Consider the following 14,909-nt stretch of genomic DNA (forward strand, 5'->3'; position numbering starts at 1 on the left):
CATTGCAGAGTGAGTGTGTTAGTTGATTTACACTGACTCACCAGGAAAGCCAGGGCTCCAGGCAAGCTTGCCAGCTTTAGCAGCGGCAGGGGATGGCTTAGCTATCATCAGGTGCACCTCAGCCACTTGGCTGAAACTGGGGGCTCAAATCGCTAGAGGAACAAACCATCCTTCTGAGGTGGATCAGCTGTGTACCTGGTGGGTGGTGGTGGGGCTTTACAAAGAGAATTAGGCACTCAGAGCCTGATTCTTTCTTGCCCAGACACTTACCCCAGGGCAGAGGGGGGATAAAATGTTACCATTCTGATTCGATAGCAGCTTACATTCACTTTGCCCTGAGGCATCCGACTTTCATATACGACAGGCCTATAAATACCTAGAGAGATTTAAACAATGAAATCCTGTGTACTCTGTGTGGATGTTACTAATGATGCTATGGCACTTTAGCTAACAGTAGGGGCTTGGTCAGCAAAACCTTCCCATGTGTTTTGAGTTCCTGCTCCAGGTGGCTGCATTTCATTGCATATGCCCTGATTTTGGATGCAAGGTGCTACCATGTAAAATAATATTCTTAGCTCTTTACCAAGAGTCCATTGAATAAAGTCCCCAGGAGCCCAGAAGGGGCAATTATAAAGGAGTATCTCAATGTTTAACATCCCATAACAACATTCGGAGAAGGGGAATTTTCATACTTTATTAGTCAGGAAGCGTCTGGACAAGTTTAACCATCTGATTTGGTCTCCTTTCATCTCTCATTTGGTAATATGCAAACATACATCAGCTGCAACAATGTGACACTGAACTTGAAGCCAGTTAGAGCCAATGATCATATGATTCCTTGCACACTGCAAGCTTTATTACACTCACAAGATATTTTTCCAGCTGGAGCAGAGGAGCGCTCCCTCCCCAGTTAACAGCACTAACTTCAGATTAATGACCTACCCTGACAGCAAACTCCTCCTGGAAAACTGCATGTGAACAGAGTTCTAATACAGCTGATGCATCTCAAATCACAGCTTCCTCGTTTCAGATCATCTTCACTTATTGTAACACAATGAACCTCTTCATGTGTAAACAGTAATGGCCAGACTGATCTAACTCACACTGGAGTAATTTCAGAGCATCTCCATTGAACTCAGTAGAATTACTGCAGATTTACACAGGTCTACCTGATGGTAATAGGCCAGATTCTGACCTTACAAATGGGTTTACTTTGATGTGACCCCAGTGGAGCAAATTCTCCTCTCAGATTGGTATAAGTCTTGAATGACCCTGGAGTTAATGGTATATTCCAGATTTACACCAGGAAAGATGAAAGCAGCCTTTGGACTACTGATGTCAGTGAAGCTGCTCCTGATTTACACTGGAGCATGGTCGATCAGAACCAGGCCCAGCAGTTTGGTCTCCTTTCAATCAATGATGTTACAGTTCTCAGAGACTTTAAGGCCAGAAGGGACCAACATGATCATCCGGTCTGACCTCCTGCACATAGCAGGCCACAGAGCCTCATCCACCCACTTCTGTAATAGACCCAGTTAAACCAGAGTCCAGTTTTCCTGACCTATTCACACTACGTTCCGTGAGATACTTTCCAAGCCACACCTAGGCCAAATGATTTTTTAAATCACAGAACCATAGAAACATAGGACTGGAAGGGACTTTGAGAGGATATTAAGTCCAGCCCCCTGGGCCAAGGAAGGATCAAATAAACCTAGATCATCCCTGACATCCACCCTGCTCTTAAAAACCTCCAATAAAGGGGATTCCACAACCTCCCTTGGAAGCCTTCAACTGCCTTACTCATTAGAAAGGTTTTCCTAAAATCTAACCTAAATCTCCCTTGCTGCAGATTACACCCATTACTTCTTGAATTTCTACTTTCACCATGTCTGTGTAAACTCAAATGCTCGTCTCTCTCACCAACAGAAGCTGGTCCAATACATGATACCACCTCACCTGCCTTAGCCACTCCCAACTGTCAATTCCCAGACCCAGGTGGGTTAGCCGGGGTGTGGAATCAAGCATCAGATCTTCAGCTTTTAAGCAGGGCCGTGCTCTTCAGCGGGTGCAAGCCATCATAGCTTAACCCAAGGCAATGGCGCTCTGCTGATTTACAGCAGCTGAGGATCTGGCCCAGAATGTGAGACCCAGAGGAACATGTGTCCTTGGGAGCGCCCAGTGATTTACTGAAAAGCACAAATGCAGGAGAGGAAATGAGCCATCCCTGCACCTCCTGGCATCTTTAATCTGATGAACGCACACATATTACTGCCAATTTTCTGTCTCCCCCCCTCCCCCAATAAGACTCCTGCTCTGACTGCACAGCATATAAATAACTAAATACAACTCAGGGGCTGGAAATTAAATATTCATTATGGTAGCATATGCTTTCTGCCTGCCTTCTCAATGTTACAGTCAAGGTCACATTGGCAAGCCTGGGGCCTGTATGCAGTTCAGCAGAGGCATTTAGGAATTTGCAGGGTTGTTTCCTGATGCTGGCTTGTGGATTCCACTCAGACCCACCAGAGGTACCAGCCAGCTTGCCCCAGCTACTGCAGAAACGATTTACTCTTTTACATCACTCTTTCTTTCTCTTTGACTTTTTCAACCATTCCTTCCTGGGTAACTGCTTCGCCTTGTCCTTTGTGGATATTTTTAGATTCCAGCTGACCCTTATTTCCTTTCTCTCCCTCCCCACCCCCTTAAACCAGCCCCTCCCTGATTTCCTTCTCCCCAAAGAGGTCAGATCCCCACTTCAGCACCGTAGCCTAGCAACTGGGGTGGAGGCGGGTTGTAATGGTGGAATAAAACAGGCGATCGCCTGTCTGAAGAGATGCTCCCTGGGAAGGGGGGAGAGGAAACTCACCGAGGGGAAGTTGCGGCGATACAGGTCATTGTAAGAGACAAAAGCCCTGGCACTTACTGATCTTGTAGTATAAGGAGGACGTGAGTCTTACCTCTCTCCCTGGGATGCTGCCCAGCTGTTGGGGGGTGAGCAGAGAGCTCCTCCGGGATGCAGGAGGGCGATCAGAATGGGAGATCTTAGCTGGGCTCTCCCACGCCCCGGCACACACACTGGCCCAGCACCGGTGCAATTGACCAGCTGAGCTTGGAAATTGACCTGCAACGCGGCGCGTTCTGACGCACGGATGAACTGCCCAGATCTCTGTGCGGGGCTTGGACCCAGCCTCACTCCTCCAGGGGCACCAGCGGGGCCACGCTGTTGCCTTCCCCGCCGTGGGGAGCTGGACGGGCTCCGGTCTGCTACGGCTCGGTGAAAAGTGCGAGCAGATCCCGCTCAGCCCGCGTGGAGACACAGCCACATCCCCGCCTCCGCTCAGCGGATGCTCAGCGCCCTGTGCAACGTCGGTCACATCCCTTTGGGTCTCAGAGCGACTTGCCGGAGAGCCAGCTACCTCTCAGCCTGCGCCCGGATCTGCTCCTGCCCCGAGAAGACCGGCCACAGGCTGGGTGAGCGCGGCTTTCTCTCTCAAAGAAAGGGGGGACACAATCTTTTAGCTGGGAGGGGGTGACGCAGGCTTGAGTCACTTGGAGATGCACGTCAGTGAGAAGCGCTGGGCTAGCGGACAAGATCGGCTGAGAAGGGGGCTGGAGACACCAGTGCGTGGGAGCGAAATCCACCCTTCTGGGATCAGGGAGGGGTCCCGCTGGAGCTCTATGGTTTGTTCATAAATAGCCCCCCCCCCCCCCGAGTCCAAAACGATTTGGCTGGGCTGTTGCACAAGAACATGAATTTGTGGCGCCAGAGCTTTTAGCTGGGTATCCTGCCTTAAGCTGAGGTCAACGCCTGATGCTTCCCAGAAAGGCAGAACCTTCCCCTCATGCAGCTAGCCAGTGAGGTAGCTTTGCACATGGAGCCCTTCCTGATCACTGTGGGAACAAATAGTTTCTGCCCTGAAACATCAGGCTAGATTGCCACTAGCTTGTCATGATGACAATGTTGCGGGTTTCTAGCGCCTTTTACCTGAAAATAACCATGTGCTTTATGAACCTCACTGAAGTCAGAGTCATCGAGTTTAAGGCCAGAAGGAGCACAAGATCATCTGGTCTGACCTGCTGTATATCACAGGCCACCAACACTACCCAGCAGCTGCCCAGCACTCCTGGGAGGCAAGTTATTATTCGCATACCCAAATGGGGAAACTGAGGCACGAACAGGGAAGGCAAGCTGGGAATAGAACTCAGGGGACAAAATGTATTCTCAGGACTATCAGTGTAAACCTTGCCTTGAAAGTCAATGGAGTTAGGGCATGGATCCAAAGCTAATGGGCTTTGAATCCAGACCCAACCCTGTATTTATACTGGTGCCACTGCAGAATTTGACACTACATCTCCTGACTTCCACAAGGGCTCTCTACCTCAGCTACAGATGTCCATACAGATCATAAAGTTATCTAGGTAAATGGTTCTGTTGAAAGCTTCTGATCAACCATTCACGGGTTATAATGAGGTCTCCAGCTGTTTACACACACACAAAGTCACAGCTGAACATTTGATGTCAGCTCTTTAGTCCAGGTAATCCCTGAATCTGGCTGCTCATGTTGGACTAACTTGTCACTCAGCTACTTTTGCTGCTCCAATCCACGTATTATTATTTCTATAAGAGTATAACAATCAGGGCCCCCTTGTGCTAGGTGCTGTACATACACATAGCAAGACAGAGTCCCTGCCCCAAGAGATTACAATCAAAATAGACAGCCAAAGGAAGTATTACCATCTCCCTTTTACAGACAGGGAAATGAGGCCCACGGGGACTAAGGATGGACCCAGCTCTGGTTTAAATCTGCACTTTTGAAAAGACCAGGTTGTATGACTTGTCCAAGGTCACACAGATAGTCTGTGGCAGAGCTGGAAATTGACCCAGATCTCTTGAGTCCCAGCCCAGTGCCCTAATCACAAAACCAGCCTTCTTCTCTAACAAAGGTTCATGGGAAACCTGCCAGTTGCTAGTATGTGGAATATAACTGTCCAGAGTCCTTCTCTACCCAGGTCACTTGAGCTTATAGTCATGATAAGAGGGAAAAGCAGAGCGAGGATGACCAACTTCTGAGTTCATGGGCCGTATGAATGATCCAAGTTTCTTGTTCCAAACTTCTCTCTAATTCTGCAGCAGAGCTTTTCTATTTCGTTATTGACACACATTTTCAGCTCAGTAGGCACAAAACTATTGATTCTTCCCCCCACATGCACTTACAGAATGCTCAAATCCATCAAATACAAGAGGCCTTGATCCTCATTTCCCTCTCTCTGACCCGGGGAGAAACTTCACTGGGCCAATTCCCCCACACTAACCCTGGTGTAGATCAAGAGTAACCCCATGGGGCCTGATTCTTCTCTCACTCATCCCAGTTTAAATCAGGAGTCACTGAACTGGAGTCCATGGAGTAAAACCAACATAAATGAGATGCAATGTGTGCTGCTGGCATGAGGGTTCAACCACTATTGCTGCTTTCCAGGCAAAATTATCTTGGCTCCTGGGCCTGCCACCACTGCCAGACCAGGCTACACCAGGAATAATACCACTGAACTCCAAGGAGTCTCACTGATGTAAGTCGGATGTGAAAGCAAAATTGTACCAAGTGTGTCTCATCATACATTATATAAAGTTCTGCTTCACACAGCGGACACGGCTCCCATGCCCTGGAGTCTGCACAGTCTCCTGGTTATTCTCCAGATGGGAGTCAGGCTGTTGGTTTGCATTCTGACCCATAAAGCAGTAAACAATTTGGATCCTGGCGACCTGGTCGCCTCTCTCTACACATGACATCAGAGGTGGTGCATGTATTATTGGACCTTTGCAGCCAGAGCCAAAGGCTACTGAAGTTAATAAAGAGTATGACAGGGTGACCACCTCCAGAGAACCCTCTCCTGGTCAGGGGCAACTCTATAGCATTACTGCCTCAATTTCTCTTTCGCATGGTTTGGCTACTGCAGCGACTTGGCCTCCTCCTACCCTGTGAACAAAATCCCACCCTTTTCAGGGCATACAAATCCTAAAACAAAGCACAGAACCACACAGACATCAAGCCAGTTTCAGACAGGGCCAAGCCCCTCCTTTCTGAGGGCCTAGTCCGTCTGCAATGGATACTTGTCAGCCCACCTTCTGTCTCATCTTTCAGCCTTTCCCAGGAGTGTTCAGCCTCTCCACCTCAGCTTCTCCTAGCCTCCTTCACATTGCTTTTAAGTCAGCATCCACTCCTATCAAGGTTCCTTCCCCTGAACTCTGAACTCTAGGGTACAGATGTGGGGACCTACATGAAAGACCCCCTAAGATTATTCTTACCAGCTTAGGTTAAAAACTACCTCAAGGTACAAACTTTGCCTTGTACTTGAACCCTATGCTGCCACCACCAAGCGTGTTAAACAAAGAACAGGGAAAGAGCCCACTTGGAGACGTCTTCCCCTCAAAATATCCCCCCAAGCCCTATACCCCCTTTCCTGGGGAAGGCTTGATAAAAATCCTCACCAATTTGCATAGGAGAACACAGACCCAAATCCTTGGATCTTAAGAACAATGAAAAAGCAATCAGGATCTTAAAAGAAGAATTTTAATTAAAGAAAAAGTAAAAGAATCACCTCTGTAAAATCAGGATGGTAAATACCTTACAGGGTAATCAGATTCAAAACATAGAGAATCCCTCTAGGCAAAACCTTAAGTTACAAAAAGACACAAAAACAGGAATATACATTCCATCCAGCACAGCTTATTTAGCAGCCATTTAAACAAAAGGAAATCTAAAGCATTTCTAGCTAGATTGCTTACTAACAAGTTCTAATACTCCATTCCTGTTCTGCTCCCGGCAAAAGCCTCAGACTGACCCTTTGTTCCACCCCCCCCCAGCTTTGAAAGTAACTTGTCTCCTCGTTGGTCATTTTGATCAGGTGCCAGCGAGGTTATCCTAGCTTCTTAATCCTTTACAGGTGAAAGGGTTTTGCCTCTGGCCAGGAGGGATTTTATAGTTCTCCTATACAGAAAGGTGGTTACCCTTCCCTTTATATTTATGACACCCATAACTTGCTTCCTATAATCAGAGGGTTAGAAGGGATGATAAGGGACCTCTAATCTAAACCCCTGCCACAATGCAGGACTTGTGTCTAACCCATCCCAGACAGAGGGCTCCAGCCTCCTTCTGAAAGCCTCCAGTGAAGAGGCTTCCACAACCTCCCAAGGCATCTGTCCCATTGTCCTGCTATTCTGACCGATAGGAAGTTTTTCCTGAGGTTTAATCTAAATCGGCTGTGCTTTAGTTTGACCCCATCACCTTTTGTCCTGCCCTCTGTGGCCAGAGAGAACAACTTTTCTCCATCTTTTTCATGGCAGCCTTTAAAGTATCTGAAACCGCTATCATGACCCCCTTAATCTCTTCCAAACTGAACATAGCCAGTTCCTTCAGCCTTTTCCTCATAAGGCTGCATTCCATTCCACTGATCATATTTGTTGCTCACTTTAGGATCCTTTCCAGTTTCTCTACATCTTTTCTATACATTGGCGACCAAAATTAGACACGATCCTCCAGCTGAGGCCTCACCAGTGCCGAGCAGAGCGGTACTATCACCTCCTGTGACTTGCATTCTATGCCTCTGTTAATGCAACCTAAAATTGCATTTGCTTTTTTGCAACAGCATCGCATTGTTGACTGATGTTGAGGTTGTGATCCACCACAGCTCCCAAATCCTTCTCAGCCGTGCTGCTACCAAGCCAATTATCCCCTAATCTGTATTTGTGCATTTGGTTTTTCTACCCTACCTCACATTTGTCTTTGTTGAATTTCAGTTTGTTGTCTATAGCCCAGTTCTCCAATTTCTCCAGATCCCTCTGACTCTTAGCTCTTTCCTCCAAAGTGTTGGCAATGCTCCCAGCTTTGTGTCATCTGTGCATCTTTTCAGCACGCTCTCTATTCCTACATCCAGGTCATTAGTAAAGGCATTAAACAACACCAGACCCAGACCAGACCCCTGTGGAACCCCACTGGAGACTTCCCTCCAATCTGACATCAGGCCATTCATAGTTACTCTTTGTTTGTGGTTGTTTAACCAATTATGTATCCACCTAATGGTCGTTCTACCAAGCCTGCATTTCTCCAACTTACTTATCAGATTGTCATGTGGGATTTGTGCTTCCTTCTCTTCCCAGAGAGACCCTGCCCAAGGCCTCCTCCCCTATCTGCTCCAGAGGCTTGATTGGGTCGCATGAACTTCATTTTCCCCACCTGGGGAGAAGAGTTGGCTGTGTCACAGGAGGGACGTAAAGACCAGCCACCCCGTGTCAGCTGTCTTGGATGCATGTGGGATCCAAAGTTCTAACAGACTGGATGACCACCCTTTGGGGGACTCAGCCAGCACAGTGACAACCTGATCATAGCTGGATCTAGTTCACCATCTGACCATGCACTGTAGTTCAGTTAGCGCCCACTCCAAAACACATTGAAGGCAGCGGAAAGAGTCCCATTGACTTTGGATCAGGCTAGCAAATGCTCTGCCTGAGCTGAACTAGCCTTTCGTGCCACTGAGTCAACTACTTCTGGGTGCTAATTAAAAGTGAGACAGTGACAGCTCAGGTCAAATGTGTCCCTGCTGTAACTCCCTTGAAGCCAGGGGAATTATGCTCGAGATGGAGTTGGCCCCATTACATCTCTGGCTCTTCTGCCCAGGAAGGCTGTCGTACAATCAGGGTTTGTCATCTGAAACCGAAGTTATAACAAGCACACCGGAGAGAAGCCAGGATGCATTTATGGCTCAGACTGGGACGCATTACAGTGCATTGAGGAATTTCTATTTCTGTGCAATTAAATCAAAGTCAGAGTCAGCAATACCCAAACCAACTCTGGTACAAGAGCTCATCTCAAATTCAGTAGCTTTGCGCAAAGTCCCACCAGCCCTACCCAGGTGACTGACAAGCATCAATTTATTCGGTTTGTATCCTTTTGCAGGGTGATGTCAGTGGTTTTTTTCTGCACTGGGGGGTGAAACATGACAGCCTATTTAAATCCTGGGGTAGTGTGTGGAGCCCACCAAAGGGACAAAAGGCCCACCCCCACAGATGAGGTTTAGGGGCCCAACACCTAGAAATACTGGGTTGCCATCCGTGGAGACTGAATCCTTTGTGCATCCGCAGTGCAGGCAATGACACGTTACCCTACTGTGCACCTCCACTTTACCTCATTACCCTACCACGTGCCTCCACTCTCTCTTGGATGGGTAAGAAAGAAGTCCACATGCATAGCCTTCAGTGTGCATTCAAGCCTCCATTTTGCAGCAGGAACATGACACCCAGACTGTGTCTGGGAAGCTGAAGTGGGGCCATCAACCCTGAATTGTTGAACAATGAGGTTTCTACCACTGACTTCTAATGACTCTCTGCCCACCGGCCCTGTCCATGTCTGTTCTTAAACTCTTGAGGGCCTGATTCTGATCTCCCAGTTAAAATCAGTGGAATTGCACTGGGGCAGATGGTGTCACTGAAATCAGAATCTCTGCCTATTGGGGTGACAGTGGGTGGTTGTGGGGATGCTTGTGTGATGTAGACACGTTTTCTTAAAATAAAGGATCCATGCTTTCCCTTCACTATAATAAGCCAGATCTTCAACTGGTATAAATTGGCATCACTCCAATGTGCCAGTTTACAGCAGTTGAGCATCTGGCCCATTTGTGTGAGAGAGACAAGGGACCCGGAGGGGCATTGGAGAGGGATGTGGTGAATGAAGAGGTTAATCAGCTATTTAGGGCATGACTCTTGGTATGCCAGAAAAAAAAGCAGCAATGGGCCTAGGTGCAGGGGATGGACTCAGATACACCCATGGAGGACACCACCCCCAGGACCTCTGACACACTCCACTAGGTTTGAATGTACGAACCATGTTGGCTGGATCTGCCCGAAAGAGATATGGGATCAAAAGATCTGTCCCCCGGCAGCCCCAGCTCCTTTCTGTGCTACCCTGGCAGGCTGTACCAACCCAGAGAAACCCATTGGTGGGTAGCTTGCACTGCCGAGACACCCACACCAGCCACCACTCCAGTCAGATGTTCCACCAGCAGAATCTTGGCCCCCTAATGTTGAAAGTCTGGAGGATGCTCAGGTCATGGAGGTGATTCACTCTAGCCTTTTTTCTCACTCCACGTCATCCGAGTAAGGAGTCAGGATAGATTATATTCTGGCCACATGTTTAGCGCCCAAAATTGCAGGAGTTCAGAACTGGAGAAGCGGCGAGAGAAGCCCCCGCTCTGCTTCTGCGTTCAGCCAGTTGAGACCAGGCAGGGGGCAGGTTTGAGGTTTGGACTTGAGCATTCCTTGGACTGTGGATGGCTCCTCACATCAGGGCTAGCTAGGGAAGAGTCTTGTCTATGCCCTTTGCGTCTCCTTGATCTGCTAGAACCCGAGTTCATTGACCTTCAGAGCATACGGCAAAGTCTGTTTCTTTGCTCAGCCTTTTCCTGATTGATTGAGCAAAGTGCATTAGGGGGAAGGGACCTGCAATTTTAAGGGGGGGAGGGGATTGTGGAGAGTTATTTTACTATTGTTGACATTTTAGGTTGAACATGGTCCATGCTTATAAATGATCAATGTATAAGCAGCTAGAGAGACAGGATGGTCCCATTATTATAATTAGGGAAAACAAATTAATACAGTAGCTTTGGCTTTGCATTTCTATAGCCTCCTTCATTGGAGGATTTCAAAGCAGGGTATTATTTAACTAACACCCCTTTTTGCAGCTGATTGGGTCCATGTGACAGCTAGGTAAACTGAGGTGCAGAGCGGTTATATGATTTACCCAGAGTTAAACACTGCGTGATAGTTAGAGCTGGGGATAGAAGCTGGGCTCAACCAGGGCTAACCCCAGGAGCGCTACCTCCCATAACCTGTTCTAACCTCCGACAGAGGCCTATCAGCCAGACCAAAGAAAGGCTATGATGATGAAGACAGTGATACCAGTGAGGGAAGCAAAAGGTGCAAATATCGAGCAAAAGGCTTTGGATACACGGTAAACATTTCATTTTTGTAAAAGGACAATTATAAGGAATTTGGCCTTGATCAGTCTGGCTGGAATAGGTTAAAGACAGGCTGAAACAGAGAAAAATACAGCGAGCCTTGTACTTTTCCAATGTACGTCACCAAGAACCCTCTGAATTAATTCAGAGAGTCCATGTGAGTAATGCCTCTCCTTAAAGACCGGTACCGTAGAGGCACAGCAAAGATTGAATACAATAGTCTAATATAGACGCATTTCCATAAATGCACAAACAGCAGCCTATAAATAACTCGCCGAGTTTACAGCTGCTCTCATGTGATCCTATCCTATCACCATGGTGACAGCATCACATGGCCATCAGCCATTCATTCACAGCAATTTCAAGCGGTCAGAGGGAAGAGGGGGCGAAAATAATGAATGATTTTAAAAGATCAAGTTTCCGATCTTTGGGAGGAAAATACAAAGTGCTGGTTTGATTGGGAACGTGTGACGGGAGAACGACGGATCCTACTCAGAAAGGAGACTGGAGAAGCAGCGTGTTGATGGGCACTCTCTCAATATGATAGTGGACAGACTAGGAGAAGGAAGACAGACAGAACCTGTTCCAGAGCTTAGTTTCCCTGATATATAGTTTATAGCTTTTCCCAATATCGAACCTAAATCTCCCTTGCAAGTCCTTGTCCTCCACTTGGTAGACATGAAGAATTGATCACCATCTTCTTTATAGCAACCTTTTCCATATATGAAGACTTATCAATCTGCTCTTTTCTAGACTAAATGTGCCCAGTCCTAGACTCTCTCCAATTTGTTTACATCTTTCTTAGAGGTGGGTGTCCAAAACTGGACTCAGTTCTCCAGGAGAGGCCTCCCCAGCACCGAGCAGAGCAGGACACCTACCTCCTGTGTCTCCCATTCCCTGTTAATACACCCCAGAATGACATTTGCCTTTTCAACAACAGCATCGCTTTGTTGACTCATAATTAATTTGTGAAACAGACTCCAAGGAGAAACTGCTGAGCTTGAATTAATGTGCAAACTAGATACCATTAACTTGGGTTTGAATCGAGACTGGGAGAGGCTGGGTCGTTACACATATTGAATCTATTTCCCCATGTTAAGTATCCTCACACCTTCTTGTCAACTGTCTAAATGGGCCATCTTGATTATCACTCCAAAAGTTTTTTTCTCCTGCTGATAATAGCTCATCTTAATTAATTAGCCTCTTACAGTTTGTATGGCAACTTCCACCTTCTCTGTATGTATATATATATTCTTACTATATGTTCCATTCTATGCATCCGATGAAGTGGGCTGTAGCCCACAAAAGGTTATGCTCTAATAAATTTGTTAGTCTCTAAGGTGCCACATGTACTCCTGTTCTTATAACCTCCAGATCCTTTTCTGCAGTACTACTGCCTAACCAGTCATTCCACATTAGCACTTTTCATCTATGGAACTTTACACACTGTACAAAGGGGGCCAGTGTCATTAACCTCTTTTTACAGATGGGGAAACTGATGCACAAGGAGGTGAAATGGCTCACTCAAGATTACTCTGTGTGCCAATGGCAGAGCTGGGAGTAGAACCCAGATCTGCTAAATCTCTGATCAGAATGTTCCCAAGGCCCCTTCTCAAAAGAAAGGGGGTCTTTGGGGAAAAATGGGGTCATATTATTTTAGAAGAGGCTGAGGGCCAAATTCTGATTTCACTTACAGTGGTGACAATCAATACTTACTTCCCTGAAGTCACTGGTTGACATCCTAGCTCCCTGGAAGTCAATGGCAAAATTCCCATTGACTTTAGAGGAGCCAGGATTTCACCCCTTACTATAATAATCAGCTCTTTTATAACAACGCTTTTCAATAGTAGATCTCAAAGTACTTAATAAAATAGATAGTTATAGTTATCCCCATGTTACAGATGGGGAAACTGAGGGACAGAGCAGTGAAGAAGTTCAGCCACCAGGCTAGTAGCAGAGCTAGGAATGGAACTCACGTCTCCCAGTCCCACTGCAGTGCTCCATCCACTAGGCTACACTGCTTCCCCAGCCTAGCCTCTATATCAAGGTATTTATTCTGTACTCCTCACCATTATCAGCTTACCGGAGAGCAGAATTTGGCAGTGTGGCTTTAAGGGACTTAAACTACAGCAAGGCAACACAACTGCTCCGTTGAATTAAGAGATAACTAGCGACAGGAGAACCTGTAAAAACCTGATACAGTTGGGACAAGGAGTTAGACCCTGAACATTCACAGGAACCTGATTGGAACTATGTGAACCTCAACAACAACAATACGCTTAGATAGTGAGGGTCCATAGCGCCGAACAGCCACAGCCACATTGCGTGGCTTCATTCCAGGCATATAAAAGCTCCACAGGGTTATTACCAAGCTGGTGCAGCCAGGTTAATCATGGACAATCATGTGGCCACTGCCAGTCCATAGCCAGGCAAATTCCCTGTTGACTTCAAGTCCAATCTTCAGGCCCCAATGAGCGGTGACTATCACCGAGGTGGGTATCTGACCATAAAGCACAAGGCAGCAATGACCAGTGAGGACTTCAATCCTCTCCAGGCTACATCTCAATAATATATCCCTATTACTGCTAAAAATCAAACCATCTTCTGCTCAATAGCTGCTGCTGGCAACACACATGAAACGCCTCCTGTTGTCTTGTTGAAGCAGCATCCCTGTTTCAGATCCGTATAAGAAGATTGGAAGTACACAGGTTTGATAAATCAGTCAAATTGCCTTCTTTTGAACCTCCTGGGGCTTCAAAACTGTGTTGAAAGCTTTGTGAGACGAGTCTTTTCCCCAGTGGGGATTTCAGGCAAGTGTCCTGGCAATGGGCCATCTCAGGGGAATTCAGCCTTTTGCATCAGGACAGGCGAGTGAAAAAAAAAAAAGGATCTTTAAAGGAAATTGATGTGAATTTTTCCAAACCTCAAAAAAAACCAAAAATCCAGTTTGAGTTCAGACTGAGGTTTGTGTCAGTTCTTGATCTTCCAGACAGTAGGTAGGGGCCATGAGCAGTTTCCTTACCCTACCCTCCATCCCCTTGGAGATAATAACGAACCATGCAGAGAGCTACAGCTAACTTGGGCCCACAATCACAATTCTTAACCCGCTAATTATGCACAGAGACTTGGCTCTGAGTTTCGATTGCTAACCAGCCAGGCCGGCCAAACATGACCCTGCAGTTGCTCACTGGTCGTAGCTACTTTAACAGATGTCACCAAGGAACAGCCAGAGACTTGTTAACCAGCTAGCAGAGTTAGCGAGGGACAGATGGGAGCCGGCTAACCCGTCAGTGCAGCTCAGAGAGGAAGCACAGGGAAACCGCTCGCTGCTGGTTAGCTAGGTGCTGCCAGATTCTTGGGAAAGGGAGCAGGGAAGATGCAGAAGCAGAACTGAGGAGCTTTGGGAGAAAAAGCCCCTAGCTTTGGGTGGTGGATGTTTATCACCCTTCCCCAAAGCCGTCTGCCTGGCTCAAAAAGACTGCTCATATTTCACAGCTGTCATGTGATTTTTCCAGGGTATATTTTAAGCCTCATCTTGACGTCACACCTTCTTCTCCATCTCCCTGGGTTTCTGCTCTGTATATTTCCAGGAGAGCAGGGGCCAGAGCCTCACCTTCAACTCCATCCTCTTTTCTGGCTGGCAAGGCTCTGGCTAACCTGGCCATAAAACAACAACAAGGATTCCCAGAAGGGCTTTTTCTTTCCCTTTCTATGGGTATTGTCCACACTGCAAACAACAAAACCCCAGGCCAAAACAAAACACAGCTGCAACTCTTAGACCCAGGCTCCGCAGACTGCGGCTCACACTCTGGCATTAAAAATAGCAACACAGACATTCCCACTTGGCTGGAGCTGGGGCCCTTAGATTCACCCACTTGCCAAGTTTCAGAGCCCCAGAGAAC

At 47.1% G+C, this 14,909-nt stretch overlaps 1 protein-coding gene across 3 annotated transcripts in view; it reads right to left on the reverse strand.

Moving 5' to 3' along the window:
• Positions 1-14,193, reverse strand: part of SLC6A17 (solute carrier family 6 member 17) — a 56,934-nt gene extending 42,741 nt beyond the window's left edge. Inside the window, exon 1 of one of the 3 annotated variants that reach the window (XM_043500470.1) lies at positions 13,376-14,193. The gene's annotated coding sequence lies outside the window, so the exon portion shown is untranslated. Of the gene's footprint in view, positions 1-2,957; positions 3,567-13,375 lie in introns of those variants that run through there. The other 2 variants (XM_043500469.1, XM_038379693.2) reach the window with 2 other exon arrangements.
• Between the last annotated feature and the right edge of the window lie 716 nt (positions 14,194-14,909).

This window comes from Dermochelys coriacea, chromosome 21 (assembly GCF_009764565.3).
Source record: "Dermochelys coriacea isolate rDerCor1 chromosome 21, rDerCor1.pri.v4, whole genome shotgun sequence".
NCBI lineage: Eukaryota > Metazoa > Chordata > Testudines > Dermochelyidae > Dermochelys > Dermochelys coriacea.